Below are 21,939 nucleotides of genomic sequence, written 5' to 3' on the forward strand. Positions count from 1 at the left end.
GCCGTCGAATGGCGCTAGCTGCGCAGCATTTGTGTACCGCCGCCGTCAGTGTCAGCCAGTTTGCCGTGGCATACGGAGCTCCATCGCAGTTTTTAACACTGGCAGCATGCCGCGACAGCGTGGACGTGAACCGTATGTGCAGTTGACGGACTTTGAGCGAGGGCGTATAGTGGGCATGCGGGAGGCCGGGTGGACGTACCGCCGAATTGCTCAACACGTGGGGCGTGAGGTGTCCACAGTACATCGATGTTGTCGCCAGTGGTCGGCGGAAGGTGCACGTGCCCGTCGACCTGGGACCGGACCGCAGCGACGCACGGATGCACGCCAAGACCGTAGGATCCTACGCAGTGCCGTAGGGGACCGCACCGCCACTTCCCAGCAAATTAGGGACACTGTTGCTCCTGGGGTATCGGCGAGGACCATTCGCAACCGTCTCCATGAAGCTGGGCTACGGTCCCGTACACCGTTAGGCCGTCTTCCGCTCACGCCCCAACATCGTGCAGCCCGCCTCCAGTGGTGTCGCGACAGGCGTGAATGGAGGGACGAATGGAGACGTGTCGTCTTCAGCGATGAGAGTCGCTTCTGCCTTGGTGCCAATGATGGTCGTATGCGTGTTTGGCGCCGTGCAGGTGAGCGCCACAATCAGGACTGCATACGACCGAGGCACACAGGGCCAACTCCCGGCATCATGGTGTGGGGAGCGATTTCCTACACTGGCCGTACACCACTGGTGATCGTCGAGGGGACACTGAATAGTGCACGGTACATCCAAACCGTCATCGAACCCATCGTTCTACCTTTCCTAGACCGGCAAGGGAACTTGCTGTTCCAACAGGACAATGCACGTCCGCATGTATCCCGTGCCACCCAACGTGCTCTAGAAGGTGTAAGTCAACTACCCTGGCCAGCAAGATCTCCGGGTCTGTCCCCCATTGAGCATGTTTGGGACTGGATGAAGCGTCGTCTCACGCGGTCTGCACGTCCAGCACGAACGCTGGTCCAACTGAGGCGCCAGGTGGAAATGGCATGGCAAGCCGTTCCACAGGACTACATCCAGCATCTCTACGATCGTCTCCATGGGAGAATAGCAGCCTGCATTGCTGCGAAAGCTGGATATACACTGTACTAGTGCCGACATTGTGCATGCTCTGTTGCCTGTGTCTATGTGCCTGTGGTTCTGTCAGTGTGATCATGTGATGTATCTGACCCCAGGAATGTGTCAATAAAGTTTCCCCTTCCTGGGACAATGAATTCACGGTGTTCTTATTTCAATTTCCAGGAGTGTATGACCAAATATCACCCGGACAGATTACAAATTACTCTATCACCGCCTCTCTCTTTCCGAGAACGCACAATCCACAAAAAAAGAAGAAAAAAGAAAAAAAATACAATATCAGCAGTTACGACATAAAAAACTAACAACTCTGTAAAAAAAGAAAAACAACAAATATCCCTATGACAATAAAAATAAATACTCCATGATATACTAAAACAAATAATAAAAAACCAACAAATTACAATTATACAACTTACTGAGCGACCTTAACCTGTATGAGATATCATGCATCTTGCGTTGGCCACCAATTCCAGGTTCCCTCTTTTTGCTCTTTGTAACTTTCACCTCCTGATTGGCTGCCGATAACCATGATATCCTCTCTGCCATTCCTCTAAACGGTTTTATGTGACTGACGTGTATAACAGAGATTTTGTGGGGAACTGTATCTTCACGTTGGCGGGTGAAGTAATTTCCAGGACCTGATATGGTTCCTGGTATTTTGTTAAAAATTTCTTCGTTTTTCTCTTTGACGTGTAAGGACTAGTGACCATTACCCACAGCTCCACGTGGTATTGCGGCAATTTCCCCATAAACAAATGTAAATGTCGTGTGACTAGGTCCTCCCGTCGGGTAGACCGTTCGCCAGGTGCAGGTCTTTCGATCTGACGCCACTTCGGCGACTTGTGCGTCGATGGGGATGAAATGATGATGATGAGGACAACACAACACCCTGTCCCTGAGCGGAGAAAATCTCCGACCCAGCCGGGAATCGAACCCGGGCCCTTAGGATTGACATTCTGTCGCGCTGACCACCTTTTTTTATTTATTTTTAAAATTTTTCTTAAATCTCATTTTGTTCGCTTTCGTTCGTTGCATCTGCTCGGGGCGGAAGTCGCACGACACCCGTTTAAGTTCGTCGTTGATTGGTTAACTCAGTTTTTTTTTATTACAGAGGACAACTAACCCTCTGACCGTACACTCTGAGATACTGTGCCGGCAACCACTCAGCTACCGGGGGGACAATCTGCCCATGCGTGTGCGTGGTTGTTCCAGACGTTCTAGCGCCTTCATGTTTGCCTTTTGCACATTATTCCAAACTTCCCTAATTCTTCTGGCAGATTTCCTCACCAACTCGCCATCCAGCCCTAATTTAGGAATCAAAGAGTCAAAGGGAGAAGGCATTTTCATGCCGTACACCACCTCCAATGGCGACAAGCCCGTTGCAGTGTGAACCTTCGAATTATAGGCGCACTGTACATGAGATAAATAGGCGTCCCAATCTTCGTGTCCGGAGCATACGTATTAGCCAACATCTTTGCAATTTTCTTGTGCATGCGTTCCCCAACAGAAAATGGACTGGACGCGTCTGGTAACTTTTGCAACGGCACAACGTTGACCCTTTGCACACGTGGCACACAGTCCTTAACATACTGCTCCACGTCACGCTTCCTGTTTTCCGTCAAAACTGCTCTGCTACACGTCGGTCCGTCGAATGTCGCCCACCATGGTCTGACAACATACGGTCGTGAGCTCGCTGCAAAACTTCTTTCCGAAAACCCTCTGGAACCACCACACGCGGTCCCCACCTCGTTGTTCTACCCAACAAACCCTCGTGCATAACGAAATGTGGCTGTGATTTAAATGTCTGGCGCTCCTTATCTCTTGCCCGTCCCCGCTGCCACTCTTCAACGCTCTTCTCTAGCGTGCTTAACATTTCTGCCCCGTGGCTTAACGTATCTTCCTTTGCGTGTGATCTCTCTGGCTGATGTGTTACGTCGGACTCGAATTCACTAAGCTTAAGTGCCCACCGAGCTACATTAAGTCTGTGCACTAACTTGTGCCATGTTACGGTCTATCTGGACTGCGTTCCGGCTATTGAAGCAAACCCGTTTGCGTTAAATGGCCGCTTCCCTTGCCTGCGCTTTCCACCCTTCTACACTTGAATGCCCTGTGGTCCACTACGCCACATGCATTGCACTCTGGTTGCTTACACTGATTTCTTATATGCCCCTCCCGACCACATCTATAACACTTGACTACAGAAACAAAACGCGACGATCCTGTACTTGCTTTGTGGCTATATCCACCTCCTCTATAAGTATTGCGAGCCTAAGAGCTTACTCCAAGTCTTCTGGATTTTCCATCCGTACGCTCCGTGACATTTAAGCGGGTATATTATGCGAGAAAAAAAAAGTCCATCGCTCTATCTCTGTCTCTTGTAACAGTGCCCTATTAGTTCCTGCATCCTGGGTCTGTATATATGTCTTTGCGTTTAGCTTACGGATTCTATCTTGTACCCTAGCTCATACAATTAACACTGACAACGAGAGCTAACATAAAAAACAATATAAAAAGACTTAGATTCACCGCACCACATTGTGCTGAGCTGTTATATTCGCTAAGTGCCATAGCCTCACTCACCACTCACCAATACCTACCCTCGCACCAAAAAGTACAGGGTGTTTCAAAAATGACCGGTATATTTGAAACGACAATAAAAACTAAACGAGCAGCGATAGAAATACACCGTTTGTTGCAATATGCATGGGACAACAGTACATTTTCAGGCGGACAAACTTTCGAAATTACAGTAGTTACAATTTTCAACAACAGATGGCGCTGCAAGTGATGTGAAAGATATAGACGACAACGCAGTCTGTGGGTGCGCCATTCTGTACGTCGTCTTTCTGCTGTAAGCGTGTGCTGTTCACAACGTGCAAGTGTGCTGTAGCCAACATGGTTTATTCCTTAGAACAGAGGATTTTTCTGGTGTTGGAATTCCACCGCCTAGAACACAGTGTTGTTGCAACAAGACGAAGTTTTCAACGGAGGTTTAATGTAACCAAAGGACCGAAAAGCGATACAATAAAGGATCTGTTTGAAAAATTTCAACGGACTGCGAACGTGACGGATGAACGTGCTGGAAAGGTAGGGCGACCGCGTACGGCAACCACAGAGGGCAACGCGCAGCTAGTGCAGCAGGTGATCCAACAGCGGCCTCAGGTTTCCGTTCGCCGTGTTGCAGCTGCGGTCCAAATGACGCCAACGTCCACGTATCGTCTCATGCGCCAGAGTTTACACCTCTATCCATACAAAATTCAAACGCGGCAACCCCTCAGCGCCGCTACCATAGCTGCACGAGAGACATTCGCTAACGATATAGTGCACAGGATTGATGACGGCGATATGCATGTGGGCAGCATTTGGTTTACTGACGAAGCTTATTTTTACCTGGACGGCTTCGTCAATAAACATAACTGGCGTATATGGGGAACCGAAAAGCCCCATATTGCAGTCCCATCATCCCTGCATCCTCAAAAAGTACTGGTCTGGGCCGCCATTTCTTCCAAAGGAATCATTGGCCCATTTTTCAGATCCGAAACGATTACTGCATCACGCTATCTGGACATTCTTCGTGAATTTGTGGCGGTACAAACTGCCTTAGACGACATTGCGAACACCTCGTGTTTTATGCAAGATGGAGCCCGGACACATCGCACGGCCGACGTCTTTAATTTCCTGAATGAATATTTCGATGATCGTGTGATTGCTTTGGGCTATCCGAAACATACAGGAGGCGGCGTGGATTGGCCTCCCTATTCGCCAGACATGAACCCCTGTGACTTCTTTCTGTGGGGACACTTGAAAGACCAGGTGTACCGCCAGAATCCAGAAACAATTGAACAGCTGAAGCAGTACATCTCATCTTCATGTGAAGCCATTCCGCCAGACACGTTGTCAAAGGTTTCGGGTAATTTCATTCAGAGACTACGCAATATTATTGCTACGCATGGTGGATATGTGGAAAATATCGTACTATAGAGTTTCCCAGACCGCAGCGCCATCTGTTGTTGAAAATTGTAACTACTGTAATTTCGAAAGTTTGTCTGCCTGAAAATGTACTATTGTCCCAAGCATATTGCAACAAACGGTGTATTTCTATCGCTGCTCGTTTAGTTTTTATTGCCGTTTCAAATATACCGGTCATTTTTGAAACACCCTGTAGTTTTGATAGTGCACAGACACTTTCCGACTCAACGTAATGTGTTGGAAAGCGAAAGGACTACTTCCTGACACCAAATTGTTACAACCCACCTAGCTCAGAGATTGCAATGAGTCAGAAAGACCGAGAGGTGTCGTTTGGGAGAGAGGGTGACTGATGCCGAAGAGTGCAGAGAAACACAGGAAAGTTTGTCACTGACTTTTTTACATCGGAGGTACACGGCCGGCCTTGCGCTAAACTCGCTGTGCAGCGCGCGTGGGTCAGCACCAGCGCGAATACCGGAATCTGCAGCGCGGGCGTCCGGTTGCCCAGCCTTGAGGACGTACCAATCCTACACGCACCACTGCTAAATGGCCGCCACGTGTATTAACTATGCCCGTGGCCCGGAACACGGCTGACTGCTCCCTCAAGCGCGACTCGTGAACCCCATGTAGAACGCCGAAGGGAAGCAGCCGACCGCCGTCGTTGTAGTGAGCCTTAGTAACTCCAGCCGTCCACCCGGGCAGCTCGTTCAGTATACAAAGAAATTTCTGCATTCGGGAGGCGGGAGTTCGCGCCCCGGCCCCGCCCCAGCAGACGGCGGCTTGCAGTGCGCCTGACGACGCCATCCAGAAGGCGGAGCCCTCTCGCTCGTTGCACTGGAGTAGCTCGAAGGTGTGACGTGCCCCGCCACATCAATGACGCGTCCTTGCAGCGGAGGTTGGGGGGTAGCTTCAGGTCGTCGGGGTTGGCCTGCAACTTAAAACAATCGTCATTCTCTCCGGTTCTAGACGCAGACGAAATGGCGACACGACTTCTTGCTTTGAGCGTCCGGGCTCACTTATTTATACGTCTTTTCTCTATGCGTCTGACGTAGTTTCTCTGGAAGGGACAAATGGCGTGCTCTTTGATAATTACAACTTCAGCCTTCCTCAGTCCATTTCGGCTCTCAAAAGCAGGTCACTTTACGCCGTTGTAAGTACAACGTATAGGTTCTTCGCAGCATGCCGGTGCTCTTTGCTACCCTTAGAGAGCTTGTATACAGAGAGAGTGGCCATAGGTGAAGTTGCCCGTGATTGGTTGATTAGCTTTGGCAGAAAAATGGCGCCAAACGTCTCTCGCGCTTCCTATGTTCGCGGTGCTTTTGTGTTGAATTGAAGTTCAGAGGACTTTTGGAAACGATTAAAATGTATTTGAATTATTGAGAGACTTGTTATGCGTTGTGCATGCATGTTCGATTTAGTTGTATATCGTTTTTAGTACGTAATTAGCGTTTGCGATCTTAAATACAAGTTGAAATAATGAAGCGTTTTGTGATGAAGTCGGTAGGCCTACATTTTTGAAGTAAACACGTTAGTAATTGTACAGTATTGTTTTTGACATCTGTAATTCGTTCTGCAGACGTTCGTAAGCGATGCCCGGTTGTGCTGCATTTGGTTGTTCCAATAGAGACGAAGGTGAATTTCGCATGTTAGCATTTCCACACAATGAAGAAAGACGAAAGCAGTGGGCAGTCGCAGTCAACAGGGCTGACATAAATCAAACAGGACCCTTGTGGAAACCAACCAAGTACTCTTATCTATGCGAAGTAAGTCGTTTTTGCTTTTTACTACATATAAAACAACTTGCAATATACATAGTTAAATTTGAAAGCAGACCTGTAAATTGGCTGTGTGAAAATTACTATAACGCATTATTCTTATAAACAAAGGCATTTAAAGAATGATTTCGCCATATTGTCTTGTGCTTTTGATTCGGCGAGTGTGTACTCCACTACTCCACTACTGGCCATTCAAGAGTCCCGACCGCAGTTTGACAGAAAAATGGCCGCCGTATCGTCCGGTTGGCCACTCTCTCCCTATACAGGCTCTCTAGCTACCCTGATTACTTCACATTTGTATACAGTGCCTGCCGGGCCGTTCTTTGTAGCCTGCAAGCGGCGCCTCGCAGAATCGTTTGCAAAATATCAACATAGCCCGCGCTTGCCATACGATGTGCCAATTGGTCCCTTAAGTACCGCCTTCCAGCCACAGCTGCACGAGATTTACAAGAATTCCCCACATCCATGCCTGTACTTATTCGTGGCCTAGCAGCGCTAAGTAGTTTTAGAAGGGAGCTACAGTGATAAAGCATCACGGAAACCCGCAATTACAGTGTTGGCGTCACGCATCCTCAGAAACAAGACAACACACTGTAATAAATATCTTTAAACACCAGAAAGGTACAGTAACCTTTTCAAAACAAAACAAAACGTACTAAGTGAATGGCAGGACTTAAACGTGGGTGAATGCCCGTCCCATAAAAGATAGGCACAGCATGTGGCCAAGTAACAAGGTCATACAAATGATTATTAATTTATACAAAACACTAGCCCAGTACTCTTGGCAAACTTAAACACACCTAGAGATAAGCGATGATATTAAATTCCTGCTGGAACTTACAGTCCTGAATACTGGTATAACAGCTGGTTAATCGACAAGGCAACACAATGTAACGGTTCTCTCAAGTACCTTAAAGAGTCCAATAAATACTTCATAGAGAATCGCCTAACAGTGGTAAACGCGACAAAAAGGTGGTGACAGTAATACGGGGCTTCAGCGTGATTAAATAACACTCGTGCAGCCACATGCAATTCACATTCAGTATACAAGCGTGTTCATGGAGCTCATTACCAAAAGAATAAACTACCAGGAAAATTTCTTCAAGACGTAAAGCATTAAGGAAACACACCTTGAAATACTTAGTCAGAAAGTGCATAGTCTGCACGAGAGCAGTCTTAAAAAAAAAGAAAAGAATACTAGAATTAAATACACTTCAGAAACGTACACATTAATGGCATTTATAGCTAGGAAGACTGAGCAGTGAAGCCGGCCGGTGTGGCCGTGCGGTTAAAGGCGCTTCAGTCTGGAACCGCGTGACCGCTACGGTCGCAGGTTCGAATCCTGCCTCGGGCATGGATGTGTGTGATGTCCTTAGGTTAGTTAGGTTTAATTAGTTCTAAGTTCTAGGCGACTGATGACCTCAGAAGTTAAGTCGCATAGTGCTCAGAGCCATTTGGACCATTTTGAACTCAGCAGTGAAAGCGATCTGATCATTAATAAGTTCACTACCAAATCGTCAGTGGTAGGAAATTAATAGTTCCAAGCAAAAATCGAAATGAGGTGGACTAACCGTAGTGCAAGCGGTCACAGAAAAAAACGGGCACACACGCTCACAACGACTGTCATGGACTTTTTTCTGGTGAGCACGAAGCATTAACAACGAGGAAAGTTCTCTATGTTGTTCGTCCAGCATAATGCAGACAGATCATGGCGGGGATGAAGAAGCCCGCAGCACCCAGCATCATACTGTATACACGTTATGGAACTACTCCCCAAGACAATGTCTGGTGGAAGAATCCCACGGAGATTAACCACCAATGTCTTCAAACTGGCGAGATGGTTCAGCCTCGATTCGTTTACGTTGTATTTACTAACTGCCGCCAAACCACACCCCACATGCTTGTACTACATACCAGGCAACAAACCTTGGGATCCACCAAATGGGCCCACGTGTTCAAAACGCAGATCAACCCGAGCTCTACCTCCATCATCTTTAAGACAACCTCTTTCCCCCATCCTTACTCCAAGCGTCCTCACGTCCCAGACCCTTCTCGTCTTCATCATGGGCCAGGCCTCGTACCCACTCCCTCTTGCTAAAAAAAAAAAAAAAACAATTTCTAGAGCTTGACGCAAGGTACTGAAACAGAATGTAACTCCCCAGAGAATCTGAAGCTCTCCATGGTCAGGTTCACCTTGACCTTTAGTGTAGGCAGTAATCACACCCAGTCTCTTCATGGTGGACCCAGAGCGTCACTGGGATGGACGCCTCAAGCACTTTGCAGGGCCCCTGGTTAGTACGACCTCATCCATCAAAATCTTTGATGAATACTATGTCCCCAACTTTAAAATTGTCAGGACCCCTGTCATAGCTACACTGCGTTACTTGCCTTTTATGTGCCACTTCTATATTGGACCTAGCCCTATGCCAATTGTCCTTCAGGAACTCAGGGGTAAACTTCTCAGGCAGAAAATCTTGGATAATGGGAATTTGAGAGGGTACGCAAAAATTAGAGAAGCTGGGGCTGTCTTATGTGTCTCGTGGTTAGTGGTGTTAAATATGAGGTTTAACCATGGTGCCGGCTGAGGTGGCCGAGCGGTTCTAGGCGCTACAGTCTAGAACCGCGCGACCGCTACGGTCGCAGGTTCGAATGCTGCCTCGGGCATGGATGTGTGTGATGTCCTTAGGTTAGTTAGGTTTAAGTAGTTCTAAGTTCTAGGGGACTGATGATCTCCGAAGTTAAGTCCCATAGTGCTCAGAGTCATTAACAGTAACCATGGTAAGGGATGGTTCCACTTTCACTGAGCCTCTGCGTGAAAAATGATTAAAGTACATTTCAGATTCCTATTAATCCGCTCCGTGAAGGAAGGCGGCATGTTTGACCCCATTCTGGAAGCAGCACTTCCGGAATTCCCTCGACGCAAAGGAGGAGCGCTGTCACTAATCATCTTAAGAGGACCAAACAAGGAAAATATCTTAGTGAGATGCCAGATGCTTTGCCCACTGTCACTCCTCTGTTAGGCGCAAACCACGGGAACAACGTGAAGCCATCCACTAGAATGAGGCTGTGCTGGCGTCAGCCTTGGGTGTTGAGGCAGGGCCCCACATAAACGACGAAAAAGCGATCCATGCGTTTGTCAGCCCAAGTGGATTGAAGCAAACCCCTACGCTCATTCGGACTAGGTTTTGCCACCTTATAGAACTGATACTGGTTGGCCATCCTCCTTACGTCATGGTACAGCGATGGCCAGGTCAGAGACTCCCTGATTTTGTGGATAGTTTTGTAGATTCTGAGATGACAATCTCTGAGTCGTGGTAAAACCTAAAGATGACTTTTGGGAGACAGATGTTCACTTCCCCGTCCTGGCACATGCGACAACAAAGGAACCCCTTTCAGAGTTCATATCCTGGTACCTCCTCAACCTACCTAAACCAGTACCTGGTAGGACCTAACTCTAGATCTTGGTCCTGCTATTTCTTCATGTTCCCGAACAGAGCTGGCACCTCCGTGAGAACAGCACCTGCAGCCTCTGCCACTTCCGAGTTAGAGGAACAGCCCTCTTCTTCCTCCTCAAACATGCAGCTAAGGGTGTCAGCTACAACTTTATCTCGTCCTCTTACATGGCAGAGAAGCGAAAAGCCGAGATCCGCACAGCCCAGCTTGCAGCTAGTCTCACGAGGTCGCACCAGAACCCAACTAAGTGCCTGGTTATCCGTCTCCAGGGTAAAGTCTCGTTGTTCTAGATAATACTTGAATTTTTCAGTGGCGAAGAGCACAGTCAATGCTTCCAACTCATAGGTCGAATATTTCTTTTTCGTGGGCGACAAGCACCTAGACGCATACACTAAGGGCCTTTGCTTCCCGTGCTGTTCTCTACACCTGACTTAGAGGCGTCTGTCTAGACAATGAAGTGCTGCTTGAAATCAGGGATTGTCCAAAGAGGAGTGTTGATTAGAGCTGTCTTCAGACACCAAACACGGCTTGCTGGCTTTCGTAGACCGAACGGTTCCCCATTCTGGCGCAATTGGTTCAAGGGCGCTGCTATCTCGAAAAAATTCGACACAAATTTACGAAAATAAGTTACCATGCCGCCGTAGCCTGTTACCCCCTTCTTGTTCCTCGGGGGGGGGGGGGGGGCGGAAGTTGCATATGGTCCTGGTCCGAGACTGGTCTACCCTGACTCCATCAGCTGAGACTATGTGGCCGAAAAAGGAGATTTCCCGACGCGCCATATTCACCCTCGACGGATGACGATCAGACTTGCTTCCCTCAATCGCGCCAGTACCTCTCGCAAATGTTCCGGGTCTTCGGAAGATGACTTCATTTATATTACTACGTCATCGACGTGGTTGTAGATGTATTTAAACTTGATATCTCCATCTACTGAATAGAGCAATCTAGACAACACCGCTGCCTCAATGGATAATCCAAAGAGCACGATATAAGTTCCAGTTCGTAGTGAACGCGATAACTGATCGCGATTCTTCAGCTAATGGAATTTGGTAGTACGCCTGGTTGAGATCGAGTAGAATGAAATACTGGGCCCCTACAAACCAGGAAAAACAATTTGGAAGTACATGAGGGAGCTTGGTGATCTACAACTGGCCTATGATCACCACCATTACACTTGGTAACTAAATAAATGGAGGATGCTTATGGTGATGTGGGTGGCCTGATAACCCTATCCCTTAATGTCTTATCTACCGATGCCGGCTTCATCTTCGTCTTAGGTGGGGACAATCGGTAGGGTGATTGTCTAACATGCACCTCATCGGAGTTGCATAATGTACTGCATCCTATTGGTGACCGCTAGCTTATTAGTTAATATCACAGGAAACTCCCATAAAACTCTAAGGAAACCGTGTGCCTCACCTGACGACAAATGCTCTACTTCAAATTCACCGGAGTCGACGTCTGTCCTACACACGTCTTAACACCTGACTGCCTGCATACTTTAAACTTCCCCCAGAATAAGCTAAAGTTAACCATGACATTTTTACAAATCACACCCCAACAAAAGAGCAGTATGTAACGCCGGAAATGAGTATCCTCCTATTTCCATCTATTGTACTATAATTTTTTTCCATATTTTGTTACCTGAAGATATGACATTTCTGTGTCTTTATATATTGTAATTGTTTTATGCATTTATGTCGATGTATAATTGGTTTGTTTTGTAAATATTATTTGTATTTTTTCGCTGGGTCTGGCCTAGGGAAAACTATGCTATCGAACCATTATATCGATGGGTCGTGTGGAGAACCAAAGTGTTTACGATCTTTGGTAGTGTTAACTCTGCCACGTGGAGCGCGGGCAGAGCAGAGTCTGGCTGGAGTAGGGCGGTGGAACAGGTGTGTTGTGTGACGCTCCCGCGAGTTGCCGCGCTTTCGGGGTTTGGCAGCATGTAATTGCACTCGACTTGCTACGATAGTTTCTGACACGGTGTCGCGGACGGGAAGCATTAGCTGGCGCACATCAAAATGGTTCAAATGGCTCTGAGCACTATGGGACTCAACTGCTCTGCTCCTAAGTCCCCTAGAACTTAGAACTACTTAAACCTAACTAACCTAAGGACATCACACACATCCATGCCCGAGGCAGGATGCGAACCTGCGACCGTAGCGGTCGTGCGGTTCCAGACTGTAGCGCCTTTAACCGCTCGGCCACTCCGGCCGGCTTGGCGCACATCAAGAGCCCGTTTCGCCTGGTGACCGTGTCGAAAAGAAGGCGCGCCAACATCCAGCTTCTGCAACAACGACGGCCGACAATGAGTGACTGTCGCCACCTCCCCGATCGACGACTGCGAACCTTCAATCAACCAACAAGGAAGACTAAAAGCACGTAAAGTTTTAGAACTGTAATGCAGACCTCAGCTTTTCAAACTGTCGCATCACAAAAAATTCAGCAACTTAGCATGAACCTTTGTTGCTCATTGTCCCATTTGCATTACCAAGCAGGGTCCCTGCCTTTTCTGGAATGAACCCGAGTGTTGTTGAAATTCATACGCCAGCATTAAAGTAATATCATTTGATTTCACTGCTTTAATTTCAAAGTTCAGTTAAAGTATTCATAGCTGGCTACAATATTTAGATTACACAAGCAGGAATTAAGAGTGCGAGTTTTGTTAGTATATTTTAGCTTACCTGTGACTGCAGCTCAGCTTGGTATGTACTGAATTTTTCTATTGTTAATTGTTCAGAATCATTTAATTCAAGTTCAAAGTTAAATCTCTTATTTCTAAATTGCGTAGATTCAAATAGCTTTTGAAATGATTGTTGAGGTAGCCCAAGACTAACCTTATTTTATTGAATTTCGATGTGCTTCAGAAACAAAGTTCTCTATTAATTTCAGTCACTAAATTAACTTTCAATTTTCCGGTTTTATTAATTCTTTTGCTAAATTAAGTCAGAGTGTAGCGAAATTTATTACTTCTGACAAACATTCAGTTTTCACACAACACATGTCAACTTTGAGTTGCCACGCTTTTAGTACTAATTGTATGTGCATTAATCTTTCATTTTCAGTTATTATAGTAGTTGTCCATAGGACTGGCGACCGTAATTTTCCCAAATCTCAAATATCTAATTAACGCCTATTAATTGTTAACGTAACGAACGCACATTTACTTTCTTTATTAATTTTACCCTTTTCTCAAAATTAATTGCCACCAATTTCATTTGCATTTTTCCTTTCATTTAAATGTAACCCTTTCCTCCCTCCTTACCGACAAATTAACTTCGGTGACGATTGCTTTTCCCAAATTTCCATTAGGTGCACGCGGTTTAATTTTTCACTGTCATTAAGGTCGGTAAGTGAGGGGGAGGTTACAAGTACTCAAATTCTCCGCCACGAAAACATCATTAGGCCACAATTTTTTTTTAATCTTACCGGACACTGTCAACAATCCCACCAAGGGAAAATTCACTGGTCTATAAGTTTTAGCCACAGATATGTCAGTGCTAAGAATACCACTCGCGGCTTGGAAATGAAATGCTACTGCCAGACTTCAACAGGGCACCTAGGGACTAATGATTGAAACTTACACAGACGAAGGGGGCTAATCACCAGTCACCGCCTGACGCTATTGTACGCATACGACAAGGCGAACACTAGGCATCCAGCCATTCCCAATGGCGTCAACTGTCCACGCTCTTCTTCCAGGCGAAAATACCAGGGACCCCACAACGACAACAATGTGTCTTAGCAGTACCGATGTTGCTGACTGAACCCTCACTCTCGTCATATCGATCCGGCAGTTGCACCTGGCACTCTCGCTTTTGATTAGCCTGTTTGACCCCTTCCACACTGCTGACCAACTGATCTAAATCTTTATAATTACGAGAACAATACATGGAACGATCCTCCGGCTTTATACCTTTTAAGATATTAGAAACCACCACAGATTCAGGTAGATTCAAGTGTAACGCAATTGCCGTCTTACGTGCCTTACTGGCATACTCAGTCAAGATTTTTATGCAAGTTGCATACGAAAGAAATACTGATTCATTGAGTCGCTTCTAACCCTTGATGACTCTTGCTGTCTCAAAACTCTGGCACGCAAGTATCCCAGCGCTCCAGAATGACGCTCATCACCTTGGCTAATGGTCTGCGACACAATGGATGTAAAAATTGCAAAATAATTTCCTGAGACATCTCAAATACTCTGACCTGCCTTGCACTAGCAGTTGCAAGGTTTTAATAGCAACGAATTGTATTCCCTGAAAGACGGTCAAAAGAGGTGAGCCATGGCTGTCTCATATTATGTGTTGGATTAAACCTTGATTGCTATTCTATGTTTAGTCTCCCGCGGTTATCCTCTCTCTCCACGAGTGGCAGCAGCGGTGTGTATCGATATTCGCACCTTGTACTATCTTTGGCCTGGCGCTTCTAGTGTCCGGCTGTGCTGTGTGCGAGCAATTGGTCGGTTGGCGTGGAGCAGCGAGGAAATCTCTGCGGCGCGTAGTTTGGCCGAGGCTGCTGGCGGCGTCCACGCACGGTTGGAGTTTGTGGTGCTGTTCCCATTGCTATAAAGCCTGTGGCTCACCGATCCTGGACAAGAAAGTTGAGTTTTAACTTAATCTACCGGCAAGTCATGACTATTCACATTGTGTCGTTTGGATTTCGTTGTTGGCTGTTGGGACATTCCCGCGAGCAACAACGTTTGTTTTCAAGTTGGCAAATTTTAGCCACCCTCCGGTGGAGTTTAACTGTACTTGATTGTTTTGCACTGAAGTGCACCAGCGGAATCTCCTGCCTTGTGGCCGTTAACGTTCCGGTTACCTGCCCTGGCCGTTGACTTAGTTCAGGCAGTGTATTTTCCTCATCGTGTTGTCGCTGTCCAGCACCGTGTGTAGTTTGACAGCTCAATGTATAATTGATTGTGGGCGCCTATACCTTCTACGTTGTTCCATTGAAATCCTTGTTGTGTGCTGGTCGGGTGGAGCGGAAGTTATCTTGTCGGTGGGTCCGCTGACTGTCTGTTGGGTTGTCGGCGGATCGAGAATGGTTGGGCCGACTGCCTGTCTCACCTAAGCGAGCGTTAGTGTTTGAATTCCAGGCCGACCCTCGGAAACTTCTGATCGCCGTTGGTTGTACTCTCTTTTCTTATTTGTTCTTGTTGTTTGTATTTGTATGGCTTTCAGCCAGTTTTTAAATTAAGGTTGTTTTGCCCTCAAGGCGTAAGATTGTTTAGGCCTTGGCCTAATTTGAAGAACTGTTTTAAGATAGGGCGTTTTGGCCTTTTAAAAATTTATTTTGATTTCAGTCTTAAGTGACGGGCCTTCAGCCGATTTTTAAACTTAAGTTGTTTTGCTCTTAAGGTGTCAGATTGTTTGGGCCTTCAGCCTAATTAAAGATTTGTTTTAAGATAACGCCTTTTGCCTTTTAAAAATTTAATTTTGGTTTGAGTGTTAAGACATGGGCCTTCAGCCGATTTTTTTAAAAGTTGTTTTGCTCTTACGGTGTTCGATTGTTTGGGACTTCAGCCAAATTGAATGAACTTATAGAGATAAGACCTTCTGCCTTTTAAATTTCTGATTTTAGTTTGAGTCCTAAGTTATTGGCTTTCAGCCGATTTTAAATTAAGGCGGTCTTGCCCTTAAGGCATGAGATTGTATGGCGCGATCAGCCGGTAATTAAGTTCCAAAAATTAATGCTGTGTTTTTTTTTTTAATTTTCTTGGCTCTTGTAATGTTTGGTCAAATAACTAAAGTTGTATGTTCGAGTGTAACAGACAGCAGCTTATTTTGGCACCTTTCCACAATTTAAACTACGTGTCCTGTTTTGCGGGTTTAGCAGGGCGTTTCAAGAGGGTTAGGTAATTTAGAAAATTAGGTTCAAATGGTTAAAATGGCTCTGAGCACTAAAAAAAATGGTTCAAATGGCTCTGAGCACTATGGGACTTAACATCTGAGGTAATCAGTCCCCTAGAACTTAGAACTACTTAAACCTAACTAACCTAAGGACATCACACACATCCATGCCTGAGGCAGGATTCGAACCTGAGACCGTAGCGGTCGCGCAGTTCCAGACTACAGCGCCTAGAACCGCTCGGCCACACCGGCCGGCAGCAAACTAGAACAGATTATCCGAACTGCTACTTCTAGCCCCGGGAGAGCAACCAAGTCCAGAAGGCTTTCCTCCCCATTCGCCCCTGGCTTATGGCTTATTGCCCCACTCGAAGGCACTTAACCTGAGCTGAAACTGCATCAGCTGGGCCCGTAATTCAATCGACTTCACTTTCGAATCAGATACCATCAAATCCAAATCCTCGATACGGTTAATCCAATGAGCAATCTTGGTTTGAACACGATAGACCTGCCCACGGGATGGGCTACTATCTTGCAGGAAGCCTATATTTTTCTCTAAGTCGGAAAGGGAAGCGATGCAGCCGCCCGCACACCTGCGTGCCATCCCCTTCCTCGGACTGCCCACTAATACCATGTTCGTAGCGTAGCTGTTCTTTCTTGGTAACCTACTTCCAGCACCACTCGAGCGCCCATGGGATGAGCGAGTACACCTAAAAATAAACAGCAAAATACATTCTGACAAAATACAAAACACTATTGTAAGTGTTGGTATCGAAACGCGGCAGGGCTCAGGCTCCTTGATATAAATATCATCAAAATTCAGTCCCTTGTTGACCAGTCTCGTGCGGAAGTTGAAGATAGGAAAACGAAAGCCGAAGTTTTAAACTGAGCGTTCAGGAAATCGTTCACTGACCATCGCACAGACTCCCATATAGACGACATAGTGATCCGTATCCGTGGCTTAGAGAAACAACTGAAAGATTTGAAACTAAATAAATTACCAGGTCCCGATGGAACCCAGTTCGATTTTACAAAGAGTACTTTACGGCATTGGTCTCTTATCTATCTTTCATTTATCATGATTCTGTCACCCAGCACAAAGTCCTAAGCGACTGGAAAAAGTATATAAAAAGGGTAAAAGAACGGATCCGCAAAATCCCAGACCAGTATCCCTAACTTCTGTCTGCTGCAGAATCCTTCAATATATTCTCAGTTTGAATATAATAAATTTTCTTGAGACTGAGAAGTTTATTTCCACGAATCAGCATGGTTTTAGGAGGTATTGCTCGGGCAAAACTCAGCTTGTCCTTTCTCACATGATATATTGAGAACTATAGATGAAGGGCAACAGGCAGAGACTATAATTCTAGATTTCGAGAAAGCGTTTGACACGGTGCCCCACTGCAGGCTGCTGATGAAGGTACGGGAATATGGAATAGGTTCACAGACATGTGGGTGACTGGAAGACTTTTAAATTGTAGAACCCAGTATGTTGCTCTCAACGGCGAGTGTTTGTCAGAGAAAAAGATTTCGTTAGGAGTGCCCCAGGGAAGTGTTGTTATCTATATACATAATTGATATGGTGGAGAGGGTGGGCTCCAATCTCAGATTGTTTACTGATGGTGCCGTGGTGTACGGTAAGGTGTCGAAGAAAGTCACTGTAGGAAGATACAAGACGACTTAGACAATATTTTCAGATGGTGTGGTGAATGGCAGCTAGCCCTAAATATGGAAAAATATGAGTTAATGTGAATGAGTAGGAAAATCAGACCTGTAACGATCGGATACAGTATTAACAGTGTCCTTTTTGATACAATCAAGGCATTTAAATATCTGGACATGACGTTGCAAAGAAATATGAGATTCAAAGAGCATGTGAGAACTGTGGTAGGGGAGGCAAACGGTTGACCTGTTTATTCGGAGAATCTTAGGAAAGAGTGGTTCACCTGTAAAGGAGACCGCATGTACACTGAAGAGCCAAAGAAACTGGTACACATGCCTGACATCGTGTAGGTCCTCCACGAGCACGCATAAGTGCTGCAACACGACAAAGCATGGACTCGACTAATGTCTGAAGCACTGCTGGAGTGAACTGACACCACGGATCCTGCAGGGCTGTCCATACATCCGTAATAGCACGAAGGGATGAAGAGCTCTTCTGAACAGCATGTTGCAAGGCATCTCAGATGTGCTCAGTGATGTATATGTCTAGGGGAGTTTGGTGGCCAGCGGAAGTTTCTAAACCCAGGAGAGTGTTCCTGGAGCCACTCTATAGCACTCTGTATCAATTCTGGTCGTGTGGGGTGTCACATTGTCCTGTTGCAATTGCCCAAGTCCGTCGGAATGCACAATGGACATGAATGGATGCAGGTGATCAGACAGGATGCTTGCGTACGTGTCACCTGTCAAGAGTCGTATCTAGACGTATCAGGGTTCCCATGTCACTCCAACTGTACACTCTCCAAACCATTACAGAGCCTCCACCAGCTTGAACAGTCCGCTGCTAACATGCAGGATCCATGGATTCATGAGGTTGTCTTCATACCCATACACGTCCATCCGCACGGTACAATTTGAAACGAGACTCGTCCGACCAGGCAATATGTTTCCAGTCATCAACAGTCCAACTTTGGTGTTGACGGGCCCAGGCGAGGTTTAAGGCTTTGTGTCGTGCAGTTACCATGGGTACACGAGTGGACCTTCGGCTCCGAAAGTCCATATCGATGATGTTTCGTTGAATGGTTCGGACGCTGACACGTGTTGGTGGCTCAGCACTGAAATCTGCAGCAATTTACGGAAAGGTTGCAGTTCTGTCGCGTTGAACGATTGTCTTCAGTCGTCGTTGGTCCCGTTCTTGCAGCATATTTTTCCGGCAGCCGCGATGTCGGAGATTTGATGTTTTACCGGTTTCCTGATATTCGCTGTGTAACTAGGCTGTTTAGGTTTTTATGTTGGTAACGCCATGTAGCGCTCTACATGAAAATCACAGGCTGTACTGTGAGGCCGGCCGCGGTGGTCTAGCGGTTCTGGCGCTGCAGTCCGGAACCGCGGGACTGCTACGGTCGCAGGTTCGAATCCTGCCTGGGGCATGGGTGTGTGTGTGATGTCCTTAGGTTAGTTGGGTTTAAGTAGTTCTAAGTTCTAGGGGACTTATGACCTAAGATGTTGAGTCCCATAGTGCTCAGAGCCATTTGTACTGTGTGCAGTCTGTGGCTGGTTTGCAATGTTGGAATTTGCTATTGTAGTGTTGGGCACTTGGCTGTTAACAGCACGTAGCGTTGCGCAGTTGGAGGGAGCCGCCAGCAGTGGTGTTTGTGGGGTGTGAGATGGCGGAGTTTTGAGAGCGGATGATCTGGACGTGTGTCCATCAGAGAGAGTAAATTTGTAAGACTGGATGTCATGAACTTCAATCCAGGGATTTCCATTTGAGTTCCTGAAGCATTTCATTTCTTTTATGTTATGGAGTAACTGACATGTTCTCCTCCCTTTTTCCGCACTATCCCAGGTTTCATGTACATCTCCATCGATACTCAGCAAGCCGTCGCACGATGCTTCGTGGAGGGTACCCTGTACTACTACTAGTCATTTCCCTTCCCGTTCCACTAGCAGATAAAGCGAGGGCAAAATGACTGTCTATGTGCCTCCGTATGAGCCCTAATTTCTCGTATCTTATCTTATCTTCGTGGCCCTTTCTCGCAATGTATGTTGGCAGCGGTGGAATCGTTCGTCAATCAGCTTAAACTAAATTTTCTCAATAGTGTTTCTCGTAACGAACGTCGCCTTCAATCCAGGGATTTCCATTTGAGATCCTGAAGCATCTCCGTAACACTTACGTCTTGTTCGAACCCACCGATAACAAATCTAGCAGCCCTCCAACGAACTGCTTCGATGTCTTCCTTCAATCCAATCTGGTACACATCCCAAACACTCAAGCAGTTGGTTGGTTGGTTTTGGGAAGGAGACCAGACAGCGTGGTCATCGGTCTCATCGGATTAGGGAAGGATTGGGAAGGAAGTCGGCCGTGCCCTTTCAGAGGAACCATCCTGGCATTTGCCTGAAGTGATTTAGGGAAATCACGGAAAACCTAAATCAGGATGGCCGGACGCGGGATACACTCAAGCAGTACTCAAGACTAGTCGCACCAGCGTCCTACACTGAAGCGCCAAAGAAACTGATATAGGCATGGTAGAGATATGTAAACAGACAGAATACGACGATGCTGTCGACGATGCCTATATAAGACAACAAGAGTCTAGCGCAGTTGTCAGATCGGTTACCGCTGCTACAATGGCAGGTTATCAATATTTACGTGAGTTTGAACGGGGTGTTGTAGTGGGCGCATGAGCGATGGGACGCAGCATCTCCGAGGTAGCGATGAAGTGGGGATTTTCCCGTACAACCATTTCACGAGTGTACAGTTATGAAAAGTCTCCTTAGAAAAATTAATGAGTTACTGTGCTGATAAACCACTTACGTTATTTTCTAATCAAACAGCTGAGAAAAACTGAACGTACTCAGACATTAACTAAACTGACACACAATATTTTTAGCGCAACGCAATCTGACTTTCAATAATCCCTACAAAAGAATGGCCCTGACTAACAATAACCTATACCTTTCGTGAATCACTTACCTCACAAAAATCTTCGTTATTCGATATACTGCAATACAGCGAGCGCCAATATCGCCAGATAAATAAAAGATTCTAACTACTGAAGGCACTAACTACTGATAGGCATACTTAGCAAATGAAAGATTTTGATAGAGAACAAACAATGTATTTACCTTAATAGTGTTCCAGACTGAAGCGCCTAGAACCGCTCGGCCACTCCGGCCGGCGCTGATGTTACAGGAGGAGCATTGTGCGTCATTGTGTGGTCATTGTTGAAATCCCCAGAGCGTATGTTCCTGGAAGAAACAATCAATAGATTTCTTCCCGTTACGTATATCTCGCGAATAGACCATTAACGTAAAATTAGAGAGATTAGAGCTCACGTGGAGGATTACCAGCACTCCTTTTTCTCTAGCACCATTCGCGTTGGGAGCAAGAAAGGGGAGAAATGACAATAGTATACAAAGGACCCTCAACCGCACATCATATCGTGGTTTGCGGAGTATAGATTTCGACGTAGAAATAGATTCAGTTATCGTTAATTAGTGATAATGGAATCTTGACGGATGGTCTATGACGGGAACGTATTATTGTATCTCATTACCAGCCAGTGCGTAGGTGTGCTGGAGTTAAGGATTCATGACGCTGCGAACTCGGAACTAAAGCATGTTGCCGAACAGAGAGCGGGAAAGCTGCTGGCAGTGGCGGCGACGTGTCTGCTGGCGATGCTGGCTGGAGCGGAGGTCCAGCGTTAGTGGCTCTTAGCCGTACTGGCTGACACTGTGTGCAGAAACAATATCGTGAGAGACTTCTGAGTTGTAGCGACGTGAGTACCACCAAGGCAAGTTTTGAAGTCTCTTCACTGAAGTCTAGCAGTGAAGACTCCACTCTGCATTCTTGAAGTGAAGTCCCACACTAGGATTACCTCTGTCACGGCGTTCTGCGGAGATTTCTGTGAGTATGCACATATATTAGACTGACAAGGTCATGTTTTCCTTCTCATTTACAGAAATATTTTACGACAACTGTCATAGTTTTTGTTTCGCCCTGTATACCCCTTTCTGAAAAGACCACACCCGCTCGTGAAGAGAGTCTTTTCAGAAGATACTTTGACGTTATAAAACGTGGTGTTTTCTCGAATACTTGCAAATGTATTCAATC

Source organism: Schistocerca cancellata, chromosome 1 (assembly GCF_023864275.1).
Source record: "Schistocerca cancellata isolate TAMUIC-IGC-003103 chromosome 1, iqSchCanc2.1, whole genome shotgun sequence".
In the NCBI taxonomy this organism is placed as follows: Eukaryota; Metazoa; Arthropoda; class Insecta; order Orthoptera; family Acrididae; genus Schistocerca; species Schistocerca cancellata.